Raw genomic sequence first — 17,326 nt, 5'->3', positions numbered from 1 at the left:
TGAAGGCTTCATAGTATTCTGTCATATGAAATTTCTTTCTATGCCTCAAAGAATACACATAATCTCATCACATGCAATTCGGCCTCAGGACATCATCCCTCCACATTCAACACCCTTATCACAGAGGAGTGCCTAGGGGAATGATGATAAGAAATAGGCTGCAACATGTTCTACTATTGAGGTCTCATTTAAAAACCACACACCTGTTTGTGGTATGTTTCCGAAGCAACCTCAAAAGACATTGCATTCTTAATAAAACTCAAAAGTTCAGAGGCAGAAATAAATGAATTCATATGATTTAGGTCAAAAGTCATCTAGAGCATCTTGAAACTGTTTAATGTAAGTCATTGCAATTAAAAAGAAAAAATGTAAAAAGGTGTGACTGGATTAAAAAGGAGGCCAAAATCATGGACTTACATTAAAAGCCGGATCGCCCAGCTGAGGTAAATTGACATCAGCTGATCACAGTAAAAATGTACCAATTCAGAGCAGATGATGAGGATCTGACTCTAAATGTGCATTGTCTGCTGTAGAGTAGAGAAAGGGTCTGATCCAAAGACCACTGAAAGCAATTGGTAGCCTTTCCATTGATCTCAGTGGGCTTTAGATGAGGCCCAAAGAGTCAAATAGAAAAATAATCAAGTCCAATATATGACCTTTAATAGATGTGCTAAAACAGAAATGTTTGAGTTAAACTTGTATAAAATTGACTTCAATGGAGCTAATCTGATTTATACTAAGTGGGGATCTGGCCCAGCAAATCTTCTGATCACCCAGATTCCTGAGAAATGATGCAAAGCTGCATTATTTAACTTTTCCCCCATCACAGGGTCTCAGAAGCTGGGTACCAGCCCAAGCCCAAATGTCTACACTGCAATTTTATAGCCCTTAACCCAAGCCCACCCCAACTGACCCGGGCCAGCTGTGGTTATGTTGTGGGTCTTTTATTGCAATGTAGACAGCCCCTGAGGTGATGCCTAGGTGGGTGCTTTGCAAATCTCTTCTTATGAAGCTTGAGCCTTCTTCACTTTAGAAAGTATTTGCTGATTTGGAGGGAAATGGGCCATGATATCCAAAAGTAGTTTGGTGTAGACCAGCAGTAATTTTTTTTCCCCCCACTGAGACACCTTTATTAACACTCAGCGATCCAACTTACTATCCCCCTGCACTATGCTGGTTCAGCTACCCTAGCCAAGATGCAGGGAAGGTGGAGCCAAAGCTCTGCTCATTCCCTGTCCCCACTGCAGCGGTTCCCTGGGGAGGGAATAAGCAGGCAACCCTGTTTACTTCTACACACTTGGTCTGGTTGGCAGGGATGGGGAGTCTTATTCCCCTTTCATGGGCTTGCAGTCTAAGTCACAATCTAGCCCATAGTAAATACCAGGAGAACGTTAAGAAGCTGCTTTTCTACCAAATATGGCTTTCATCTCAAGTGAGTGGAAACATCAGATACAATTTTTATACGCTACCTCAGATGTAAACTGAGGGCTTGTATACACTGCCCCACAAGTCAGACTACAGGGCTGTGAATAGCAGTGCACTCCAAAGGGCTGTGCTGTAATTCCCTCATGTGGACACTATGGTTGTGAATGAAAAGGTTCCTAGTTCACTTTAGGTAATCCTTTTTGGTAATGTGAACTAGGAACCTTTTAGTTACCACCTGCAGTGTCCACACAGGGGAGTTACAGCACAGCCCTTTGGTGTGCACTGCTATTCATATCCCTGTATTTCAAAAACCACAGCAAGAAAGAACTACACAAAAGATGTGTCTAACATATGTCTGATTGGGTGACTAACAAAGAATTCTGGTATATCAGACTATTAGGATGATTTATGTAGCGAACACTAGATTCCAGTTCATATGTACATGAAAACTGTCACAGTTCTTGATTTCATTTCCAGTAATTACTTTGCTCCAGCTGTTGTATGTTGATCTGATGTACAGAACATCTTGCTTTGTACTGTAGGCTAGTGATTTTAGTAGACACCAAAAATGTTTTAGTAATCCATGCCACACATTATACAGTCTTTCCTTAAAGCCATCAAGTTAAATATGCCTGTGTTGTGATACTGACATTTGTAAATCTTGGACTTTGATATTTTAATCATATCTGAATCCTTCCTGATTTGCAACAAAACTGATTTTTTTAAACTTTACTCCTTTTAATGCTCACTAAGCTTAGTCACAATAACATTTAAATTGTCTTTGCAATATGGCATCCTATCAAGTCTTAAGTATGTTGAGATCTAGAATGGTATAATCATGTTTACAGACAGAAGACTGGCAAAGCTTAATTTATTTGTAAATGGATTACAAGAGTTTCCTTAAACTGCTCTTTTAATTTTTTATGCCTGGTTAAGAACATGCCAAAAACAATAGTAGTACAAAATATGAATGATTTAGATAATTAGTCATGTTGGAGTCTGTGCTATTGTGTGCAGTTGTCCTGGTTCTAATCATCAAGATTATGTATGCCCCAGTAAATCCAAAATGTGGGCGCCACTATGTCTGTGTACAATGTTCCAGAATGTAAAAAAAGAAAAAACTCGCCGAGTGATATTCCGACCTTGCCTTGTGATGTTTGCGCCATGATATTTCTTTGTCACACAGTCCAACTGAATGTTCAGTATTGATGCAATATCAAGACACAAATATTACAATGAAACACTGATTTTGTGGGTCTTCATGGCCCGATTCCACATAATGTCTCCTCTCTTATTTTCTTTCTCCAACCTTCAATTGTTTAATTAACAAACAGGAGGGATGGGTGTGCATGTGTGTTCTCCCCACAGTTCTGGCTGCTGGGATGGAGGGCTCTCTTTGCTATCTCGCACAGGCTCTACCTCCTCCGGCAGCTAGGAAGGAAAGGGAGTGATCTTAGTGCCTTCATTCCAATTATTCCCAGTAACCCCACTACCTCACGAGCACCAAGCAGAGCTGTGATATTCCAGTGATAAGAACTCCCCTTAAATATCAAAACAGGATGAAAGACCCTAGGAAATCTTTGGTGGTTCTGGAGCCGCAGGCTCAGTATCACTGGTTTGGATGTTCAAAATTAGTTCTCTCTATGCTTAAAGGTGACACCTGCACAGTATCATCTAAATTATTATTTTTAGAGTGATCACTATATTCATAAACTTTATAACAGCAAACTTTTATATCTGTGGCGTGGCTAGGGCAAGGGAGTAAGCATTAGAACGTAAAGTGGTGATTTACCGCTGGTTCTGCCACCAGCTTGGGCAAGTCATTTATCCTCGCTGGATCTCAGTTTTCTTTTTTTCCCCCCCTTAAGATATTATTGCTGCTATCCAGAGATCTCACTATGCTCCACAAAGTTCGTTCTCTCTCACCACTGAAATGCAGCCACATCTGTATGGTCAGCATACAGAAACACCACAGACTGCCCATATCTGTGAAGGACTTTGAAACCTAAAGATGAAAGCTACTCTGCAGTGTATTATTTATTAACTATCGTGTCAGATTGGCATACTATGGACTTCTCATATAAATAACATTCATGGACTCTGTCCAGCATACACAGAATAGTACATGGTACTACAAAATGGCACACGTTGCTATCCACATTTGTATAAAAAGTATTATTTGAGATGTATACAGCCATACAATTAATCATAATGTATATGCATAGTGGAGCAAAATTAAGGCTGCCTGTGCATTTCCTGACTTTAGTGCTTAACTATGCAACCTGTATATTTTCTTAACTTAAAATTCCAAACAAAAAACTATGACCTCAATGTTCAAAGGTTTAAAATATCAACTGGTCTCTTCTCACATTTGGTGATGTCCTCTGGCAGCAGCACTATTGAGTAACAGCTTACAGAAAGATGCCAGAAGAAAAATACATTACAGAAGATATTTGTGTGCTAACCTCTTTTACCTTTGAGAAATAATTAGGCAACCAAGCAAAATCTGCATCAACAACATTGTACTCATATTGTTGCAGCATCAACATAAGTTTGACTTATAAATATTAGATCAGTGTATTAAGTAGTAGTCTATAGAGTAGAAATAATAAGGTCTGGTGAAGAGAGTTACCAATGTAAAAGTTTATATTCCCTCCCCCCCACCCCCCAGTGCATTACTATTGACAATAACTATTGACACAGAAATTAGGTTTCAGAGTAGCAGCCGTGTTAGTCTGTATTCGCAAAAAGAAAAGGAGTACTTGTGGCACCTTAGAGACTAACAAATTTATTTGAGCATAGATAAATTATGCATTTGTTACACAGTACATACTGAGAGGAGAAGAGACTGCTACAGAGATTGTGGATCCTTTCATATTGATCCTTTAATTGTATACACACTAGAAAATAAACAAAGGTCATTCTCCCAGACAGCAATGAGGTTAAGGCAAAGAGACTAGGATGTGAAGAAAAGGAATTCCTCTTGTTTAGACAGATCTTCTTTGGTGCGTATCTGCTGAAGCCTCTCCCTTCAACTATTATGGCATTTGTTTAAAATACTTAAAGCTAGATGGGTAGTAAAAAGTAGCTCAGTTTGTGTCAAGCTGTGGTATTCACTAAAAGCTCAAGCCTATCAGGAAGAGAGTTTTCTTTTCATTGAAATTTACCCACCCAGTGGAAAAGAAATGGTCCCTTTAGAGCAGTACTAAAGAAGTCTATTCATACTTGGTTTTTACTCTGAAGGCTTATCATGTGGCATTGGTGATATTTTTTGTAAATATGCAATGCACATAATTTAAAAAAAAAAAAAAGATTTATTTAATGAGTGTTCTGCCCAAATCTTCCTATTACTTCACTAGCCAATTCCAGTGCAAGAAGTGGAATTTCTAAGGGAAATTTTACCCACATAAAACCAGTTGAACATTCAACTCATGAATAATCGCTTAAATAAGTTTTGCAAATATTTTTACAGAAGCGTGGGAAATAATAATTTTTAAAGTCATTTATTTTAGTTTTCAGGCTAAATTCTCCTTCCTAATATGCAGGGATAAGCTCATCAAAGCCTTGCGTACAACTCACATTAACATCAGTGGGAGTTCTGGCATTTAGGTCCTGATCCACCTCACACTGAAATCAAGGGGAGCCTGTCTATTGCCTTCAAATAGAGTTCAGGTTCACCCTGGGGGTTACAGAAGGGAATTTAGACATTTATTTCTGTTTTTTACATTTGTAACATCCTCTTAGAAATACAAAAACATTACTTTGGCTATCAGTGTTCGCCTTTTTCAGTTAGCAAACATTTATTTTGTCTTGTGTTTTTTTTGGAACACAATCTTTTGTCACTTAATTTCCTTCCCAGTGACTGAGCATCATTCATAAGGTCATGGATGGGCTGCAAAACATCACAAAACATTAGGTCCGACATAAACTGTCTTGCTGCAACAGATTGGTGGTTCACTGTTTTTATTTATTTCTTTATTTTCAAGACAGATTTCTCCCAATCTGCCCCTTTAGTCACATGCTAGGCTGTCACTCAGTCCCCAAAACCAGTGCTGCTCACGGCAAAGAATTTTAAGCATGATCCACAGAAAAGATCTCTCAGATCCCAGATAGCCTCATAGTATAACAGGCACCTTGGCTATATGACATGATACAGAGCCCTCTTCCCCTATTACAGAAATTAGACCATTCATGGAATGCTGAATGAGTTAGTTGATTAATGAAATAATTGATAAATGTGGTCCTGAATTGTCATTTTCCATTACTACTTATACTGATGTATAAAGATTAGATTTCTCTTACGTTCCACTGTCCATGTTCTCCATTCTCAGAGATTTACTGTTTTGGTACAAAAGCATAATTCATCTGCTATTTCCAGCTGTGTTGCAAGAAGGGACAGTCCAAGCCATCCCAACCTTCATAATACACATGGATAATGAAAACACACTATTGAGATAGGAAGCTGCCTCTTTGTTGTAGTATTAGTTATATACACTAGGAGCCTAAAGGAACTGGGTGTTAGGGGGCTTATTCCTTCACCCGCCTACTTCCCTGGTCCTTTTCACATGAACAGAGAGCAACAATACCTGAAGTCCAAAGGTGCAAACAATTCAATGCTTATTGGGGTGAACTTCCAGCAAGCATGATTCCAGTTTCCTTCCTTAGTGTCCCCCTTCCCAGCTCTGACACCACAGAGCCTTACTTATGTCCCTATTCCCCTCCCTTAGCAAAACATGATTCCAATTTTCCCACCCCCATTCCTTGTTCCCATTCCCCCCGCCCTTCCTTCCTGATTGACTGCAGACTATATAGTAAACTTGAGTTCTGCTTAGCTATACCTTAACCAATCATTTTCCTGAAATTTAACTAACTAATCCTAACATATTGTAACATGATTTAACCAATTATATCCCACCTCCTTAATCAGTTTACACTCAGCAAAATTAATTATACAGCAGACAGGAACAATCACAGAACCAGACAGATTATACAGACAAACAATAGGGAAATGGGGACTACAGTGATAGAACAAACAGAAATGAGGATTTCACATCCCAGCTATTGATAAATGAGTTCTTGCCAGACAGGATGCTATCAAACCTAGTTTCCTTTTACATTTTACATTTCTTGCATCCGATGAAGTGAGCTGTAGCTCACGAAAGCTTATGCTCAAATAAATTGGTTAGTCTCTAAGGTGCCACAAGTACTCCTTTTCTATTTTCTAGGGACTTCCCCTTCTCTGGAGGTGATAGGAATACAATCCTGTCCTGATAATGCCTAACAGCCCAATAGCACCTTATTTCAATGTGACTAGTGAGGATGTGACCGATCACTTCCCAGCTTATGGCTGCCTCTGCTGCTTAGCCAGCGGCCTTAGCCTAAGCACAGGGCCTCAGACTGTCACAGTGAGAGAAGGCCCTTACACAGGCAGACAGTGATTTTGATTCTTTTTATACCTCTATAACTAGCTAAGTGATAAGAATACACCTAAATTCTTAGAGTATAGGCCTTTACAGACAGGCCTGAATATCTATATCCTAACACTAGGCACTCAACTCCCACTGAATTTCTTACTCCCTTTCATCCAGAGATCCCATTATACACAAAGTGTACACACTATATATATGCACAAGGATCTGTTCACTTGCCACTAAAATGCAGCCACATCTGCATTGTCAGTGTTCAGTAACACCATACAACAGTTCTGGACAGAAAAGGTGAAAAGTACCTGATATTAGTTGGGGGTTGAAGGTGATGGCTGATAGCCGATAGCCATCACCTTCAACCCTCAACTAAAACCCCTCCAACGCATTATTAAGGATCTACAACCTATCCTGAAGGATGACCCAACACTCTCACAAATCTTGGGAGACAGGCCAGTCCTTGCCTATAGACAGCCCCCCAACCTGAAGCGAATACTCACCAACAACCACATACCACACAACAGAACCACTAACCCAGGAACCTATCCTTGCAACAAAGCCCGTTGCCAACTGTGCCCACATATCTATTCAGGGGACACCATCACAGGGCCTAATAACATCAGCCACACTATCAGAGGCTCGTTCACCTGCACATCCACCAGTGTGATATATGCCATCATGTGCCAGCAATGCCCCTCTGCCACGTACATTGGTCAAACTGGACAGTCTCTACGTAAAAGAATAAATGGACACAAATCAGATGTCAAGAATTATAACATTCATAAACCAGTCGGAGAACACTTCAATCTCTCTGGTCACGCAATCACAGACATGAAGGTCGCTATCTTACAACAAAAAAAATTTCAAATCCAGACTCCAGCGAGAAACTGCTGAATTGGAATTCATTTGCAAATTGGATACTATTAATTTAGGCTTAAATAGAGACTGGGAGTGGTTAAGTCATTATGCAAGGTAGCCTATTCCCCCTTGTTTTTTCCTAACCCCCCCCCCCCAGACATTCTGGTTAAACTTGGATTTATGCTGGAAATGGCCCACCTTAATTATCGTACACATTGTAAGGAGAATGGTCACTTTGGATGGGCTATTACCAGCAGGAGAGTGGGGTGGGAGGAGGTATTGTTTCACGGTCTCTGTGTATATAATGTCTTCTGCAGTTTCCACAGTATGCATCCGATGAAGTGAGTTGTAGCTCACGAATGCTTATGCTCAAATAAATTGGTTAGTCTCTAAGGTGCCACAAGTACTCCTTTTCTTTTTGCGAATACAGACTAACACGGCTGTTACTCTGAAACTTGTCCAAAGTGCCATTTTCAAAATTTAGGCACTTAAGAGTCTAATTCTCACTGAAAGTCAGACAAACCAGGCCATAAAATAGAGGGGTATAAGTATAACCTCTTCACACTGTTCTTCTGTCTGCAGAGTGCATGAATCAGGTTCTCAGACTTTTGGTCTTAGTTCCCAAGCTGCTTACTCCCCAGGCTTCTCTCTGCTCCCAGGCTGCTGCCTCTCACCTGCTGCTCTTGCAGCCTCTGGCTTTCGCTTCTCCTGAGTGTGGTCTTTCCTTTTCCTGTGCTCTAGAAGCTCTCTAGTGGCTGGATGTTGTATAGTGCCCAGTAATGAACCAGATTCATTACAATATTTGAAAAGGAGGACTTGTGGCACCTTAGAGACTAACAAATTATTTGAGCATAAGCTTTCGTGAGCTACAGTTCACTTCATCGGATGCATTCAGCTCACAAAAGCTTATGCTCAAATAAATTTGTTAGTCTCTAAGGTGCCACAAGTCCTCCTTTTCTTTTTGTGGATACAGACTAACACAGCTGCTACTCTGAAACCTACAATATTTGAGCATCTGAAAGGATGAAAATGTTTAGTAGTCAGCAGCCAAGAAAGATCTACTCCAGACTGTGCATCAAAACAATGGGCGGTGATTCACAAAGTAATAAGTGGGCATTGCCATTTAATAACTTGAAGGTGCTCAGTCCCGCACATAAATATTCCTGATGCATTTCCAGAAGGCCCAATTTAAAATTATAATATTTTCTCAGTAGGAAAGAAAGCATCTCAAAGTTGCCGAGTTATTCCTAGACTTCTCTTAGGGCACACCTATGGACAATTTTATTCGGTTCCAGATAACACAGCACACAAATGCCACATTACCAGGATTAGCAAGGAAATGAGGTACCACAACTGGATGTGATGCTCCATGCATTTTACTTTGAATCATTCACATTGATGAAGCCTGCTATTCCTTCTGATAGCAAATTACAAAACACTGCACTTAGGCACAATTTGCATCAATTAACTGAAACTGCACTCCAAGATATTCCTCTGGTTTTAAGTGGCATTTGTTTTCCTGTTAGACAAGCGCATATATTTCAGTCAGGCATGCATATGTATTAAAGGCAATTATGAAAATATACATTATTTATCTATTAGTTGCAGAGAAAAATATTTGTGATGATTTTTACTGGTTTTGCAGTAGTCAGTTTTCCATTTCTTACTACCTTTCCCCTGGATTACTAATGAGTCTGAACTTGTGCTTTTTAATGACATTGAATTCAGCTCCAATTAAAGGGACAGGCACCAATCCAGTTAAATGGATGACCCTTTCTGAAGCCTTGTTCCCAGATAGTTTTCTATACCTAAGAGACAGCTAAAGAGCTACATCTATCTGTGCCATTTTCTACCACCATGCTCTGAAATACAATACTCCACCATCAGCAAAAAAGGATGATAACTGAAATACGTTCTTGAATTCAAGCTTCCCTGGGCAAAAATATGTAGAAAAATATTTTAAACACATGCTGGTTTTGCAGAACTGATACTGATCTGAGTCAACTGACTTTTGGAATCAATTGAAGTGAGCACGATCACTGCTAACAGCTAGATCTTCATGCTCTGTCCTGTATAAATCTTTGTTCACTTATAAAGCTCTAAACTGCAAGATTTTGGGAAGAGAGTTCCCTGGAACAACTTCAGTGAACTGGTGAACAGTGATATTTCTACTAGTTCCAAAAGCTTTCCTAATAAGATTATAGATTCCTTCCCCCACCCTCTTTCTTCTCCCTCACCTCCTTCCCCATTAAATAGTTATATATTTTATAAATATATAATTTATTTTTCATAGCACTTTTGGGGATGTCTAGTTCCCAGACATTTTGCTCTATTAACAGGAGTAGCTGAAGAGAGATACAACATCATCCTATGTAGAATTTCAAATACCACCCAGATCTGAAAATGTTGTTCTGGAAGCACTACTGCGACTGGTTTTAATTACAGTGTTAAACGTAGTTAAGATAAACAGAGATACTGCAGATGTAGTTTCAACTAGATGTTAGACAGCTTTTTTCCAGAAATATTGAGGCTTTAACTAATTTGCATTTCTCTAGACAGTGAGCTATAGACAGCAGCCTCAGATCTGAGAATACATTAACATGCAAAACTGGGATAAAATAACCACTAAGGAATCTGTAGAGCAATCCAGTTTCTTTTAAATAAGCTATGTAAAGTAAATATTAAGGACATCATGGTAAGTAAATGTTCAGCTTCTCTGGTTTTTAAATTTTTAATAAAAGAACAAAGTGTATGAGAACTTTTTTTTAAGCTAGCTGAATTCATTGTGTGTTAAAGATCATTTGGGATGAAATTAAAACTTCTCACCTTACCTCTCACCTTGAGAAATGCTATGGCCTGATTTTCAAAGGAATATCTGCAATCCCCATTGACTCCAATGAGATTTTTGAGTGCTTGGCATTTCTGGAAATGAAGCCAGCAGCATGTAAGAGCGACTTATTTTGATGAATCAATCTGGCAGTACGGGACATAGGCTAGTACCAAGACAACAGCCTGCATTCTCAAAAGGCACCTGGAACAAAGCACTGATATTCTTCTGTGCTTTTTGTCTTCTGTTAATCTTGTTACTTAAAACACATAAGCTTATTTATTCTGATGCTTGCCTCCACATGAACAGAAGAAGTGAATGAATGCCTGGTGTCAGGAGATTTGAATTTTATTCCCACCTCTGCCAGAGGCTTCCCATGTGTCACTTAAAATGTGACTAGCATTGTGGTTTTCCATATTTAGTGTGTCAATAATTCCCATGTTAAATATCCTTAGTTGACAAGTAAAGGCTGGGTTCTCATGTGGGAATTCATCCCTGGAACCTGTTCTAGGACTGGTGCAGATGAAGAGGGGAAATGACTTTCATAATAGAACCCCAAACTGGGTAAAAGCCTCACCTTTTTGTGTGTTTCTTTACAAACCCAAAACTTGGGGCAGGTTTACAGATGGGAACATTTGACTTCCCAAACAATTTCTTTTCATCAAGAAGGGGCTGGAGGAATGGAGTTTACCCTCTTCTGAAGGGAACACCGTGGGGTGTTGTATAAAGACTGTCACTTCTGATCTGGTTCTGGAAAAAATAGTAACAAAAATCCCCAACTGATGGAGACCTTAAAAGTCTGAGATTAAGCAACGATGAATATTTCAGCCATGCTGCAGCAAAGGTAGTGGCATGCACTGGCAGTATTGTGAAGGCAATAATAGGCAGATGTGTGAGATGTGGGAAGGGAAGAGAATTCAGAATTAGGGGATAACAGAGGTTAGCAAGTGGAAGCAAATAAGATCTGAGTTGAAAAGGGCGATAAAACGCAGAGGCAATGGAGCTGTTGTGCTTGAGGAATGAATACTGGTTTGTAATGTCTTCTGTAAACTAGATCGGGAAGATAAACACATTTGTCAGTTAGCTGCCACCAAGCAATATTTGAACTCAAGTGTCCAGATTATTATAGCCGGAGCCACATTAACTCCAGCCCATCAGTTCTTTCACATTTCTGTAACTATCTGCAGAAAGAAGCACTAATTAACCATAATAGCAAAACAATGTAAATCCACATATTGAATTCAAAATATCTTTTGACAGGAAAGCACAATTCACAGCAAAGTGTAAGTATTGCAGGCCTGTCAATTAAACAGGACAAGATATGGAATGAAGGCAGAATATATTCATATTGTTTCCTTGAACTGAAAGGATCGACAGCTCAGGCAGTCAGAAATAGTTGTCCGTATTACTGCCTACAATCACTTTTAATGGGACTGTGATAACATCTGCACAATCTGCTGATAAAGAACTTGAGAGTCAGAGATATAAAGAACTATTTGTTCAGCTTTGTAAAATGGATGAATCTCGTAAAAGTTCTTTATTGTGAAATTGTAGGTGTATTTCAGACAATAGCTGTATGGCATTTAAATGCTCTGTAAAAGTATTGAGTGCTGTTGTGGATTCTGTCTACAAAACAAGTGCAATGACTTTTGCAATAGGCCAACATAATTCAGAAGGCATATTATCAGTGACCTCCTCGAACACCACTCGTGAGGCTCTGTCTGAGAAAACAACATCACTTTAGACTTAATCTGACATCTATGTGGAATCAGTTTTAATGAAAAAAGTCAGTTTGATTTTCCATTGTAGAAATGCAAACAAGTAATCCATCCCAAGCTTTTAGGTGGGAAGGCCGAAGAAATAGGAAGCTAGCTCTACCTCCAAGTAGAAAGGAAGGACAGTCCAGTGGTTAGGACACTGGCCTGGGACTTGGGAAACTAAGGTTCAAGTCCCTGCTCTGCAAAAGACTTCCTGTGTGACCTTGCTCAAGTTGTTTATCTTTACTGCCTCTGTTCCCTATCTGTAAAATGGGGATAATAATACCTCACAAGGAGTGTTACGAGAATTGATACAGTAAAGATTATGAAGTGCTTTGAGATCTACTGAAAAAGAGTGCTAAGAGTTAAGTATTATCATCGTTGGTGGAAGGCACAATTCAAATTCTTCTCTTGTTACCCCTCTAGAAGACAAAAAAAAGAGGTCTTGACTCAAAGCTCCGAAGGCAGCTTGCATCCTGACTTCTTCTGTGAGAAGGAAAGCCATCTCCAGGTGAGGACTTTAAGGGGAGAAGAGCAAAAAAGGGAGTAGGGAATCCTTAGGGTACAGGGACAAACAATAATGAAGACAGTGGGCAGTAGAACTAGATGAATTTTTTCAAATTTTGAACTTGAATGAAAAACTCAAAAATTTGAGGAAAATTGGGGAAAAACAAAGTGTTCAGTTTTGTTTTACCTTTTTTTGTTTGTTTTTACTAACTATGGAGGTGGCTGACTTTGTCTTTTGACTTTTTGGTGGAAAAATTAGGTTGTTTTTTTTTTTAAATAACCCACTTACTTTTCAGGTATTTCTAGTCAGAATGTTTTTCTTCATGCTCTTATCAATCCGTTCCAGTTTATTCATTTGGCTTCTGGTATTACAAAGTTTATACCAATAATAAAATGTCATTCAAAAAATTAAGATACAAACAGACATTGCTAGTACCCGATTATATGCCTTCACTATGCAGACTCAGCAATGGAGGTTGAGTGTGGCACTTTTTTGCCTATGTTCTTCCATAAATTAGTGGCCAGTGTATACTCTTTGGCATTCCCATGATCAGCCTCTCAGTAACAATTAGCTCATGGGTTTTGCCAGAGGTGGGAAGCATTAAATGTGTATTCCACAGTAGAATACCAATGCCAGAAAAACTTGCAACTGGTGCTAGCTCTATAACTTCTATTTTTAACGTAACTAGTTGAATTCCTGCACCACTAATTCTGGTGACTAAGTAATATACATTCTCATGCAAAAGTTTCTAGTTTGCACAGCTGAGTTGGGAGTAAAGAAAATATGCTTAGTACCACTTTCAATTTGAAAAAGTGCTCTCCTGTTTCTCCAGTAACTAGCTGCTCTATAAAGATTTGACAAAAGTTGTTGCACCAGCTTACACCACAGGGCAATGAGTTACATTGGAATAATCCTTTTAATAATTAATGGCAAAATAGATTTATAATCCAGCACCACCTGCTGGTAAACCTGGGTCAAATCTAACTTGGTAAGCATCTGTCCTCCTGCCAACATAAAAAAATAAATCCTGAGTTTTAGGAAGGGGGTATTGATCCACATCTGAGAAAAGATTAATTGCCACTTTATAATCCTCATGTATTGGTACACCACCATCTGTTTTCGCTACAGTTCAAACATAACAGGGGAGATTATCCCTTCATTTTCTACCTCCCTGCGCTGCTGTTTCACAGAGTCTCTCACTTCAGAAGCTTGGTCTAGCTTCACAGAATTTTGGAATTGCTCTCTTTGAAATATACCTTTTGCGTCAATGCTATCAAGAAAACCTATTCCTGGTTTGAACAGAGAAGTCTGTTTAATACATAATTCCTCTACTGGGTCAATGATCTGGTTAGCTCCTAACAGGCCTAAATTTAGCTTTGGAATCCAATTTCTACCAAAAAGAGATGGACCATTACATCTTGATATAAACAGTGTTAAATTGCCACCTGCTCCTGATGCTTCATTTTTCCTGGCACTTTCCCCTGGATTTCTAAATGTTGTGCTGTATGTGTCTCCAGATACTTATTACTGAATCAGAACTTCACATTTCAGAATTCACTTCTGTATACTTTTCCAGAAATAGATATAATTGCCCTGGTATCATTTCCATTCGGATATTCAGGACACATCAATACAGTCTTACATGGAAACTATATTTAATAAATGAAGTTCCATATTGGGGTTTCATTTCCTGTGTCCTCATTAGGAGACAATAGAGATATAGTAGAACCCAGTCCTCCTTCTGTAAGTGCCACTCTTAGATATATTTGGTCAGATTCTCAGTCCTAATCCAGATATTCCAGGCACAGATATAGAGGTTACATTTGTCAAATGGATTATTTGCTGCATATTGTTCCTTTTTTCTATTAAATCAGTATGCACTCAATTTACCTCAGCATTTACAGGCATCAAATCAACTTTCAATGCAGGTTGATAAAACCAAGCATAATATAGCAATTGGGCCTCATCCCTGAAACTGAGATATCATGGTGATTTGCAGTTTATAAAAGCCAGGATAGAGAGATTAGATAGATAAAAAACTGGGGTGTGTCACTGGTCGGGCCCACACATGCCTGTGCACCCCCAGCCAGGGCTGCGCAGTGTAGTGGTCAGAGTCAATAACTGCTCCATGCGGCCTAGCGGCCAGGGTCAATCACTGCCCCCATGCTCGGGGCTGCACAGCCTAGCGGCCAGGGTCAATCACTGTCAGGATGAGCCGCCACCAGTGATGAGCTGCCAAAATCTTAACAACCGGTTCCCTCCTCACCCCATGAGGGGGTCATGGCCCACCCCCACCCCCTGCCTCATCCACCCCTCTCCCCTGACTGCCCCCAGAACTGGGCAGAAGGGTCTTGTGGGCCACTGTAGTGGGTGCCCACCCTGCCCCTAAGAGCCAGGGGGCAAGGTGGGGAGTCGCAGAGGTGCTTACCTGGGGCAGCTCCCAGGAAGCATCCGGCAGGTCCCTCTGGCTCCTAGGGGCGGGGGAGCATACCCAGGGAGAGCAGCCACTCCCCCCACTGATCACATCAAAAGTGGCACCTTAGGCACCGACTCCATGGGTGCTCTGGGGCTGGAGCATCCATGGGGAAAATTTGGTGGGTGCAGAGCACCCACCGGCAGCTCCTCACCCCGCACCCAGCCCCAGCTCACCTCTGCTCCGTCTCCTCCCCTGAATGTGCTGCCCTACCCTGCTTCTCCACCCCCTCCCCCAGCTTCCCGCCAATCAGCTGTTCGCACGGGAAGCCTGGGAGGGCTGAGAAGCAGGCAGCGGCTTCGCGCTCAGGCCCAGGTGAGCTGGGAAGGGGAGCGGTTCCCCTGCTCACCCCCCCCCCCCAGGTTACCTGCTGCAGCACACACAGCCCTTCTCACACACCCCCACCCCAGCTCCCCTCCGCCTCCCTGGGCCTGAGCACAAAGCCACCGCCTGTGTCTCAGCCCTCCCAGGCTTCCCACACAAACAGGTACTTCACAGGAAGCTGGGGGCAGGGAGGGCAGGGGCAGAGAAGCAGAGCAGGGGCAGTGCATTCAGGGGAGGAGGAGTAGAGGTGAGCTGGGGCTAGGCAGGGTGGGGAGCTGTTGGTGTGTGCACTGCACCCATCAAATTTTCCCCATGGGTGCTCCAGCCCCAGAGCACCCACAGAGTCAGTGCTTAAGGCACCACTTTTGGCCAGTTAAATTTAGAAGCCCTTTTAGAACCAATTGTCCCTCACAGGGCAACTGGTTCTAAAAAGGGCTTCTAAATTTAACAGCCAGTTCTAGCAAACCAGCTCCAGCTCACCATTGGCCACCACCTTAGGGTAGGTGGCAGCCAGGATAGGGGAACCCAGGCCCTCCCTCTACACCAGGTCCCAACCCAGGGCCCTGTCAGTGGCAGGGTTGCCTGCCACCAGCTCAGCAGGGATGCGGCCAAAACACACCAAGCTAGCCTCCAGTTGTCCAACCAACTCCCCACAAAGACTCTCTGAGTTACTTCCTACCCACTTCTCCACATCTCATGACTTCCTAGTTCCCCTGGTTCCTTCTTCTTCAGTCATGTCCAGAGCCTAGGGGTTGAGGGTTGCTGTCAGCTGGCTAGACTCCACATGATGAAGTGCCTACAGCCCTTCAACATAAACCAACAACACATCTCCTTCCCCTACCACAGACTGAGCCAGGCTGCTCCCTCTTATACTGGTGTTGCACTTTGAGCATGCCCAGTAGGGCCGTGGGCGCATGGCTTCCTCAGACCACAGTGAGGGATTAATTCCTGCAGTCACAGTGTGGAGCGTACACGCCCGTCACAGGGTGACAGTGTGGTCTAGTGAACAGGACCCTGTATGAGAGTCAGGAGTCTTGGATTCTTATTGCAGCTCTGCAACTAACCTGCTGTGTGACCGCTGAGAGTCACTTCACCTCTCTGAGCCTCTTGTCTACTTAGACTGTAAATCCTTTAGGTTGGTACTTTCACTATTTGTTTGTACAATGCCTAGCACAGTGGAAACCTGATCTTGTTTGGGGCACTAGACATTACTCTAATAAATAAATAACAACAATAAAAGCCACAATAACAAATACAGAACCTTATTAATAGGGCTGATTGAAAGTGGGGTGATAAACAGATCTGCGCCCCTATCACAGTAGTCATGGAGCCACTCCCTGCTGCAGCAGCAGCCGCCAGCCATTTTCACTAGCAGAGAGAGAGTACACAAAGGCCTTGATCCAACAAAGCACTTATGCCTGTGCTGAATTTTGTGGGTGTGTTTTGTCCTGTTGACTTCGCTAGGGTTATATATTGGAACCACCAGGATTAAAAGGTTCACATGTTTAAAATATTTTACGAAATCCAGGGTATGTCTACACAACAGCAGGGAGCGTGCTTCCCAGCGTGGATAGGCAGACAAGCGCTAGCTCTGTCTGAGCTCATGTGCTACAAATAACAGTGTGGCCACAGCAGCATGGGCAACAGTTCAGACTAGTCACCCAAGTACGTACACAGGAGGTTGGGCGGGTTTATACTCGGGTGGCTAGCCTGAGCCTCAGCCTGTGCCTC

The 17,326-nt window shown here is 41.5% G+C and overlaps 1 long non-coding RNA gene across 1 annotated transcript; it reads right to left on the bottom strand.

Annotated features, from left to right (window-relative positions):
* Window positions 1-2,279: 2,279 nt before the first annotated feature.
* On the bottom strand, window positions 2,280-16,440 carry LOC122464017. Its single transcript, XR_006287848.1, has 3 exons — window positions 16,275-16,440; window positions 3,752-3,835; window positions 2,280-2,856 (listed from the first exon to the last, which is right to left on the bottom strand). It is a non-coding gene; the product is annotated as an uncharacterized LOC122464017 (long non-coding RNA).
* Between the last annotated feature and the right edge of the window lie 886 nt (window positions 16,441-17,326).

This window comes from Chelonia mydas, chromosome 1, assembly GCF_015237465.2.
Source record: "Chelonia mydas isolate rCheMyd1 chromosome 1, rCheMyd1.pri.v2, whole genome shotgun sequence".
NCBI lineage: Eukaryota > Metazoa > Chordata > Testudines > Cheloniidae > Chelonia > Chelonia mydas.
The sequence above is the reverse complement of the archived record's forward strand: the minus strand, read 5'-3'. Positions and strand labels throughout refer to the sequence as shown.